The following is a 10,049-nucleotide window of genomic DNA, read 5'->3' on the forward strand; positions in this document are numbered from 1 at the left end:
TTGTGGTACCCTTGATCGGTCATGAAGGAGTCGAACTTCTGGTACCATTGCCGGGGAGCCTGCTTCAGTCCGTACAGGCTCTTCTTCAACCGGCATACCAGGTGCTCCTTCCCTTTCTCCACGAAACCTTCCGGTTGCTGCATGTAGATCTCCTCTTCGAGGTCGCCGTGAAGGAATGCCGTCTTCACGTCCAGCTGCTCTACCTTGAGGTCCATGCTTGCTGCTATACTCAGCACCGTCCGGATGGAGGTCATCTTTACTACCGGGGCAAATATCTCGTCGAAGTCCACGCCCTTCTTCTGCTGGAACCCCTTCACCACGATCCTGGCTTTGTATCTCGGGGGGTTGCCGACATCTCCCGGTTTCAACTTGTACACCCACTTGTTTCGGAGTGCCCGCTTTCCTTTTAGCAGCTCCACCAATTCGTACGTATGGTTCTCATGCAGGGAATCCATCTCATCCTGCATGGAACTTAACCATTTTCGGTTGTGGGTGTCTTCCTTCGCTTCTTCGAAGCTTTCCGGCTCCCCCTCATCGGTCAGCAGAACATGCTCTGCATCCGGAAATCTCCGGGGCAGCCTTCTCTCTTTGAGAGGATATCTACGTCTTCGGGCTTCGGTAACCGGCTCCTCCATCTGCTCTTCATCCGAATCCGATTCGGGGTCTTGGCCGGTTCCGGTCTCAGCTTCCTCTACTTCTTCTTCTGCCGGTTCGGTATCCTCACCGTAACCGGCTAGTTCCTCGAGTGCTAACCGATCTCTTGCCGGTTGGGTCTGCTCATCGTAGAGTCTATCCTTACTGGTTGACTCGGAGTTCATTATCTTCTTCTCCGACTCCCAGTCGGCGAGCGTCTTGTCCTCCATGAAGATAATATCTAGACTCCGGAATACCTTCTTGTCAACCGGGTCCCACACTTGGTAGCCGAACTCATCGTCACCGTAACCAAGGAATATGCATGGCCGGGTCTTTGGATCTAACTTTCCTCTCCAGTCCTTTGCTACATGCATGTACGCGAGACACCCGAACACCCTTAGATGCCGGTAGGACACTTCCTTACCGGTCCATACTCTCTGTGGCGTGTCTCCATCCAAGGGTACTGAGGGTGATCTGTTTATCACATATGTCGCCGTCGACAGTGCCTCAGCCCAAAACTTCTTGGGTAGTTTTGCATGCGCTAGCATACTCCAGACCCTCTCCATTATGGTCCGGTTCATCCTCTCGGCCAGTCCGTTTAGTTCCGGCGTCTTCGGCACGGTAAATTCGAGCCGGATGCCCTTCGAGCGGCAGTACTCCTCGAACTGCCCCCGGTACTCTCCTCCGTTATCTACTCGAACCGCCTTCAGCTTCCGGCCGGTTTCTCTTTCCACTCTCGCGTGGAGCTCTCTGAAGACGGATAACACCTAATCCTTCGTCTTCAACGGTGTGGCCCACAGCTTCCGGCTGTGGTCATCTATGAACGTCACGAAGTACTGCGCTCCGGCATGTGACTTCGTGTCTATCTGACACACATCCGTATGCACCAACTCAAGTGGTGTATTACGTCTCATCGGTGGCCTTGGTCGGAAGGAGGTCCGGTTCTGCTTACCGGCCAGACAATCAGTGCACTTCTGTAAGTGCACATTCTTCACTGGAATGAGGTTGTCGTCTGCAAGCCTCTTCATCCCCTTCTCGCTCATATGACACAGCCTCTTGTGCCACAGCTCACCGGTAGTGTCGGATGCCACGTTCACTTCTTCCGGACATAACCGGGCATTCATTAGGTACAACGTGTTGACCTTCCGGGCCCGAGCCACAATCAGGCTCCCTTTGCTGAACTTCATGACACCGTTCCGGATGCTACCCGTGTAGCCTTCATCATCTAGCCGACCGGCTGATATCAGGTTCTGACGAACTTCCGGAACGTGTCCGACATCCTTCAACAGCAACTTGCATCCGGTTGGTGTTGTCAGCCACACGTCTCCTATGCCGACATTTCGGCATGTTCCTTCATTCCCCATCCGGACACAACCGTGATCACCGGCTGAATAGGATGAGAAGCATTTCCGGTCCGGGGTAAGGTGGAATGACGCTCCGGAGTCTACCACCCAGGTCATCTCGTCGCCGGCAAGGTTTATTTCACTCTCCTCGGTGATGAGCATCAACTCTTCTTGACTTGCCGCGATTGCCGTTGTTCCCTTCCGGTCCGGCCCCCTCCGGTCTTTACCGTTCCGGTCTGAGGTTTGCTTCGAATCGGTACCGTCGGTTTCCTTGTCTTTACGAAAATGCCGACAGTTCTTTTGGAAGTGTCCCGGCTTGCCGCAATAGAAGCAGGTAGGCCTCCCCCTTGACTTTGACCGTGTCCCCAACTTCTCCCGGTTCTGGGGACTACGGTTTCTATGTCTTCCGCGTTTCGATTTGGGAAGAAGCGATTTGGAGTCGGAGCTCGTATCTTTGTCTTTCTGACGCGCCTCCTCATCTAGCAAACTCGACTTTACTCTTGCTAGGGATAACCGTTTTCCTTCCGGCCCGGCGTTGCCCAAAGTGACAACCAACGTCTCCCAGCTATCCGGGAGGGAACCGAGCAGGAGTAGCGCTAATACTTCATCGGCAAGAGGTACTTCCAATGACGTTGCCTGGTGTATCAGCCCCTGGAAGGCATTCATATGCTCCGCCATGCTGGAGCCATCTTGGTACCGGAGTCTTACTAGCTTCCGGAATACCGAAACCTAATTAACAACATTTTGGTTTTGGAACATTATGCCGATCTTCTCCCAGAGCTCATGAGCCTTGCTCTCTTCATTGAAGTTGTTGTACAGGCTCATGTCGATGAAGCACCGTATGTACGTCGTTGTCTTCATGTGCATCACCTCCCATATCGCGGCGTCGATTTTGTCCGGTCTCTTGTCCCCAAACTGAACCGGCAGCCAGAGGTCTTTAACTACGAGCATGTCCCTCATCTTCGACTTCCACACTGAATAGTTGGAGCCGGTGAGCTTGAACATGCCGCCAAACGATTCGTCCATTTTCTGTGTCGATTTCGCTCTGATACCACTTGACGGGAACACAACGCTCCTTATACACAACGCACGGCCACAACCGAGTTTCTTTCCGTACACAGAAAAACAGGTAATGAAACGCAACACAAAGAAGAGAAATGGTACACAGGAGGTTTACGTGGAAAACCCCCAAACTAGGGGAAAAAACCACGGTAGCCCACAGGCTGCAAACTGTCACTATGTATGAATGTACAAAACAGTGAGTTCACGGAGGCAACGACCTCGGACTCACGCTCTTCGCCACAGGCGGTGGTTACAACAGAGGCAGCGACCTCTTTCTCTCTCTCTCTCTCTGTACAACGTTACGTGCTCTCTCTTCTTCTTGCACCAACAAGGAGTAAATAACCACTACAAAAAATTTGCCCTAAGTCATATTTATACTAATATGAATTTTTGGCTATTTACAAATATAGCCTCGATGGGTTCTCAGAAACATATTTAGGAATATGTCTCTTCCTCCGGTTCTCACCGGTTCTATACCATTCGGCTCTCCGTAGCCGGGTACTCCTCATCCGGTTCACACCGGGCCTGCACCATCCGGCTCTCCGTAGCCAGGTACTCCTCATCCGGTCTTCACCGGGCCTGCACCATCCGGCTCTCCGTAGCCGGGTACTCCTCATCCGGTCTTCACCGGGCCTGCACCATCCGGCTCTCCGTAGCCGGGTACTCCTCATCCGGCTCACACCGGGCCTGTATCATCCGGCTCTCCGTAGCCGGGTACTCCTCATCCGGTTCACACCGGGCCTGTATCATCCGGCTCTCCGTAGCCGGGTACTCCTCATACCGTTTCGGCCTCGGCCTATCGGAGGGTGTTCTTCTCCCTTCCCATCCGGAGGGACCTGTTTCCCAACATACTCGATTACCAACCTTGAATGGAGACGGAAGACGATGTCGATCTGCATGGGCCTTATGTTGGGCTTGAGCTTTCTGAAGATGAGAAGACAACTCAGACAGAAGATGTTGTAGTCGGTGGAGGTGTTGCTCTGCACTAGGGTTTGGTGAGATCACTGGAATGTCCAAGAGACACCATCGAGGATGGTTGCCAGTATAGGCATCGAAAGGTGTGACCTTGGTAGAAGAGTGTATGGTGTTATTGTATGCAAACTCTACAAGACGCAATATATGACTCCAATTATCTTGTTGATAACTGATGAAACATCGAAGATACTTCTCAAGTGTTTGATTTGTGTGCTCTGTTTGACCATCAATTTCGGGATGATATGCTGAAGAGAGTTTGCAAGAGATTTGGAGCTCGTCACATAGGTGCTTCCAAAAGAGAGAGATAAATTGCGGTCCACGATCACTAATTATGTCGTTTGGAAGACCATGATGGCTAAATGTTAATCCTTAGGGCCGGACAACAGCCTAACACAGGGTGTCAACTTAAGACACTTTACCAAAGGGTGTTACGGTGAGATAACTTACGACACAATGCTTAATTGGACCTTAATCAGTTACTTAGCAATACGTCATTAACACGCGTAAGATATACAATAAGCACAGAACGGTGAACAATACTCAATGATTAACAAAAGGTTTATATTGCTCTCCATTAATGACTACATTGTAACCGAGCCTTTATATAGGTCACTGGTGCGAAGTACAAAACGGTGCCAACCGGCACCTATTCGGGATCGGTCCAGATCCGGATCGGCATATCGATTCAGTCCGTCCGTCCACATCTTCTCATATATTAATATATTAAGACTAGTAATTACAACAAATTCCCAAATAACAATTCCCCTTTTCACACTCTGGTCTGGACATCTTCTAGCCCTCTTGTCGGCCGGGTAACACATGGCTCGCCCGTGGGACAATACCTTGTACGTCGAATCCACTATCCGGCCCTGTTACTCTTCGTCCAAAATGTCCAGAATGCTTTGCTCCAGAGTTTCCAATGGCTCGACGGGAATCTGTTGTTGCTGTTGTGGCTGCTGTTGTGGCTGCTGTGATGGTTGCTCCGACTCCGGCTATGACTCCGATTGTTGCTCTGGCACCAGCGTTTCCTTCATTGTTTCCTTCGTCGGAGTTCTCTCTAGTTTACTTACCCCGGCCTGGTCTCCGTCTGGTCCTTGTACTGGCGACGGTTTCTCATCACTTAGGTTGACTGTTGCCGCTTGCCTAGCCTTTTCTTCCCTAAACCGGGACCGCTCGTAGCTCTCAAACTGGATTTGAGCATCCATCCGATCGTCATCCAGTTGAGCTATGAGTTGTCGGACCTGCACCAATTGCTCATTCGCTAGAGCTATGAAATCTTCTACCAGCTCATCCTTTATGGTGGTGAAGTCCTCCGATGTTAGCATGTAACAATCGTCACCTTCCTTCCGCCGGTTTTCCGCGTCCACCCTGAGCAACTGGAGTTCGGCCGTATTCTGCGCCCATTTCGTCCACCATCGCACGGAGCTCTCGTCAATCAAGCGTTTGGTCTTGTTTAGCCATGCCCGGACGATGCACTGGATCCGTTCGGTTCCCATCTGTGATTTGTTCTCCGCGGCTTGTCGCTCCTCTTTCAATTGCTTGATGATTCTGACCGTGTCTGCCTCCTGCTCCCTATAATGCGACAATTGACTTTGATAGGTTGTTTGCAACTTCTGTAACACCATTGTCACCCTCTCCTTTTCTTCATGGTGCTGCTTGTGGAGCTCCATCCGGTCCCTCACCGCTTCCTCCAATAGCTTTGTATTCTCAGCCCATTCGTCGGCGAGTGCCGTCGTGGCCCGATCAACTTCCTGCCGGAGCTCGACCATCCTTTCCTATTGTTGCTTATGCTCCGTGTCCAAGCTCTTAAAGTTCCGATGTAGGTGGTCGAAGTCCTCTGTCTTCTACTTCAGCCTTTGGTTGATTTGCCGGCGAGCGCGGTCTTCCCGGTCCTTTTGTTGACAGAGTTCTTCTTTCAGCCTTTCAATTTCCGTTTCCGCCATCCGTCGTAGCTTGTCCTTCTCCTGCAACAATTTTTCTTTTTCCTCCTTTAGCCGGTCGTAAGCTTGATGCCCTTTCCGTAGATTTTCTTTTGCCCGGCGGAGGTTTTCAACAGTTTTCTTTAACTCCTCTTCTGCCGCTTTCTTCAAATCTCGTTCGCGGCTTCGTAGTGCTTCTTGTGCGGCAAGTTCGTCCCTTAATTCGGCAAACTCTTGGGCTTGCGCCGCATCTTTCTTCGGGACAGTTTCTGTCTCCGGGGTCTTATTCGTATGTACATGTGTGGTTGTTTCTTTATTCTGTACATCCACCAGAGTCACCGGTGCTTGGATTTGTGTTGCAGTTAAGGCCATTTTGGCCATGTCTTTTGTGACCCGATCCAAGTCTTGTTCAAGGCACCGGATCCTTGACCAGGCCGTCTCTAGTTCATCGGTTGTGACTAGCAACCGTTCCATCTGCGCTCATTCTTCCGCCTCTACATACAGTATCACTCCGGAAACCTGCTCTCCTATCCACCAGAGCCATTGGCTGTCGGTGCCCTGTTGTTGCATGTGCACGAAGGGTTGGCTGATGGGTTCACTTGCCAGTGGCCGGTCCTGCCTAACTGCGTCGAGCTGCAATTCTGGCTCTGCCTGCTGACCACTTTGCCGTTCAGGTTATGGTTGTGTTTTGTCTGGCTGCTCCTGTTCTGCTTGTTCTTGGCCGGCTGAGGAAGGTGGCACATGCCTTACCAACGCTTGCGTTTCGGGGCTTGTCGTTTCCTGACCCGCTGGTATTGCCAGGGGCTTCTGAGACCGGTTCCATCCGAACCGGTTCCGGTTCCTCCCTTGGCATGGGATTCTCAGTGTGGGGTAAAGGCGTTCCATCCTTCTGTGGGTCCGAACGCTTCCTGGCTGATTCTACAGTGCTCTTCGTCGGCCGCCGCTGGAGGTGCTCCGTCGGTTCTCCCTCCGTTTCCTCCTCCTAAGTCCCGACATTCATTCTTGCCGCCAGGGTGTTCGTTTCTTGCTGCACCGGTCGGCGGAGTGTGCTCTTCAGGGGCCGTGCCGGTGTCTCCTCCTGCGTGTCTGTCGGCTACTTCCGGATGGTGCGCTCCTTCGCCGCCTGCTCCGTGTCGGCTGTCTTCCCCTTAGTGGTCTTGGTGGCCAACAACTGCTGTTGTTTTGAAGCAGCTTTCGGGGTGCCATCCGTTACTCTTCCCCGCTTCTTGGTTTGGACGGGCTCAACAGGTGGCGCCAATAGGGTGAGCCATTGCGCCACCACATGCCATATTTTCCGGCCTTCTTTGGCTTCCTTACCTCTTACGGTGTCAATAGCCGCACACAATCCGTCAGCGATCAGCACCGGCCAATCCACCTTGACCCCTTCGTATGTTGCGATGATCAAGCCTGCTCGGTTCTGAGGCATAACGGGGGGTCGAGGGTATACATGGCCGAACTCATGGAGTACACGGGCAATTTCTTGAAATAACATATCTTCTCCGCCCTGTGTCCTGCAGCCCTTGCTGGTTAGAGAATACTCGCCGAAGTATTTGATGAGCCGTTCGGAGGTAGGGTTGTCAATAGTATAGATGCCCCCCTCCGAAAGGCCTATTAGTGCACGGATCGCTTCCTCCGTGATCAGCTCAGTGTCAATTTCTTTGATGATCTTGTTGGCTTCTTTGTGTGGTGGTGCGTCCATGATTGTGAGGAACCCCTCCAATCCGTGTTGTTGTAGCCATTTCTTGGCGGCCTCAGAGAGAGTCTGGCAATCCATGTCTGCGTCGAGGTCGGACAGCGTTGGTGAGGGCTATGTGCTCTGTTTGAGGAAGTTGTGTGTGTGTTGGCTCTCTTCTGATGATCTTCAAGCGCCTGTGTGCATTTGTGCTCCTTGGTTCGCAAAACAAGAAGGTCTCGATGCGGGGGAGGTTTTCTCTCTGTATCTTGGCGCCTTTTTCGAGCCTACGCGTGTGCAGGTCGTCTACTATAATAGCATTACGTGCCATGTGGCGGTGGTTTAATGCCCTATTCATAGCCCCCTCGTACCTTTTCGAAGTGCCTCTTTACTCCTCGTTTGCATGGCCGTTCACACCACTCCTTTGCATGACTTCTTTGATTCGTTTCGATTTTTATTTTTATTTATTTTATTTATTTTTTAATATCAATTGTTAGGTTAATTCGTCTCTGGTCCTATCGGACCCTTACCTGAATGAGGAATCTTGCCGGCCTCGTGACGGTTTTCCGTCCTCTTATCCAACCCCGTGTGCCGGCTCTTTTTCCCCCTTACCGGCTTCGTTGTTGCCGATTGCTAATCAGGTTGCCGTTGTTTCCGGTATCCCAGTATTTGGTTCGGCATCAGCCTTTCCTTGTTCAAATGGGTTCCTCGGCATGGGTCCCTTGTATGGCTTTAGTCAAAATCCGTTGACCCACTTACCCAGGACCTCGCTAGCAAGTGTCCCTAACTGGTAGGATACATTGAACTTGCGTGTGATCCAGTACGGTTCGGTCCACCGAAACCGTAGTTTCCCCGGCATCTTTCCCATCCGGGTCTGGAACACTAGTACCGGCTTGCCGATTCCAAACATCTTTTCATTTCCTTTTCCGTGGCGATCCACAAACGCCTTTCTTCGCCGCTGCTCTAGTTCCAGGCGCATGATACTCGCTAGTCGGTGTTCTTCTAGTTCACATAGAGCTGCTAACCGAATTGCCTCCGATTCCTTCTCGTTTAACCGTTCCCTAATCTGAATCCGTAAGCTCGGGACCGTTCACACAGAACTCTACCGGCATGACGGCCTCCAATCCGAATGCTAGCCAGAACGGTGTGGTTTGGATGCTTGTTTTGTAGGCTGTCTAGTAAGCCCAGAGTGCGTTGTGCAACTTCGTATCCTAGTCTATTTGGTTTTCGTTCACGATTTTCCGAAGGATATTCTGTAGCGTTTTGTTCATCGACTCGGCTAACCCGTTTGCTTGCGGATAGTATGGCGTGCTCCGTTTATGCACCACGGCATAGAACGACGTCAAGATTTCCACCACTTGGCCGAGGAAGTGCCCTCCTTGGTCACTTATTAGCTTGATCGGCCATCCATACCTGCACCAGATGTATTCATACAAGAATTTCGCCATCAACGCCGCAGTGTTGTCGTGCAAGGCTTTGGCTTCTACCCATTTCGTGCAGTAATCCGTAGCTATGATCACATACCGGTTGCAGGTTCTCATTGCCGGTGGTTTGAATGGACCCACAAAATCCAGACCCCATTTCTGAAATGGTTCTAACGGCAGTACTGGCTGGTGCGGCATCCTAGCTTGTTCGGTTGGTTGGCCCATTCGCTGACATAGATCACATTCTTTAGCATATTGAACCGCGTCTTTCAATGTTGTCGGCCACCATAGGCCACTCTGCCATATCTTCCTTGTTGTAGCATCTCCGGCATAATGGCCTCCGGCGACTCCACAGTGTGCTTCTCGTAATATTATATCCTTCTCGTCGCTGCACACCACCCGTCGCCATATACCGTCCGCGCCTTTGTGGTATAGCGTGTCCCATACTAAACAGAAGTGCCGACTTTGTACCGCCAGGCGTTTCCTCTCGTCCTGGTTCATCTCCTCTGGAGGCAATTCGGTGCTCAGAAATTGTTGCATATTCGTTAGCCACTTATCTTCTTGTGCTACCATTTCATCTGTTGCCGTTTTCGCGGTGACTCGAAATAGCTCTGCATCCGGAAACACGTTCGGGACTCCGTCACCCATCTCGCCGGAATCTAACTGGCTCAAATAGTGTACTACTGCGTGGTGTATGCCGGGTCGGTGGAATATTTCGAACTCAAATTCCTGCAACAGTAACTTCCACCGTGCCAACATACCGGTTAGTGACACTTTGGAAACTAAATAGAGGAGTGCCGAATGATCTACGTGGAAAGAAAATTTCCTTCCCAGCAAATAATGTCTGAATTTTGTCACGCTGTAGATCATGCCCAAAGCTTCCCTTTTCGTGGTGGAATAATTTCGTTCGACTTGCGTAATACACGGGCCGGTACCACCTTGGCTCCGTAAGTTGCATCAGTGCACTTCCGATTGCAATGTCGGACGCATCCACGAACACATGAAACTCCTTAGCCCAAAT

Source organism: Azolla caroliniana, unplaced genomic scaffold (assembly GCF_043228905.1).
Source record: "Azolla caroliniana isolate FFs.n. ecotype wild unplaced genomic scaffold, voAzoCaro1.0.p SCAF_11, whole genome shotgun sequence".
NCBI classification, from domain to species: Eukaryota; Viridiplantae; Streptophyta; class Polypodiopsida; order Salviniales; family Salviniaceae; genus Azolla; species Azolla caroliniana.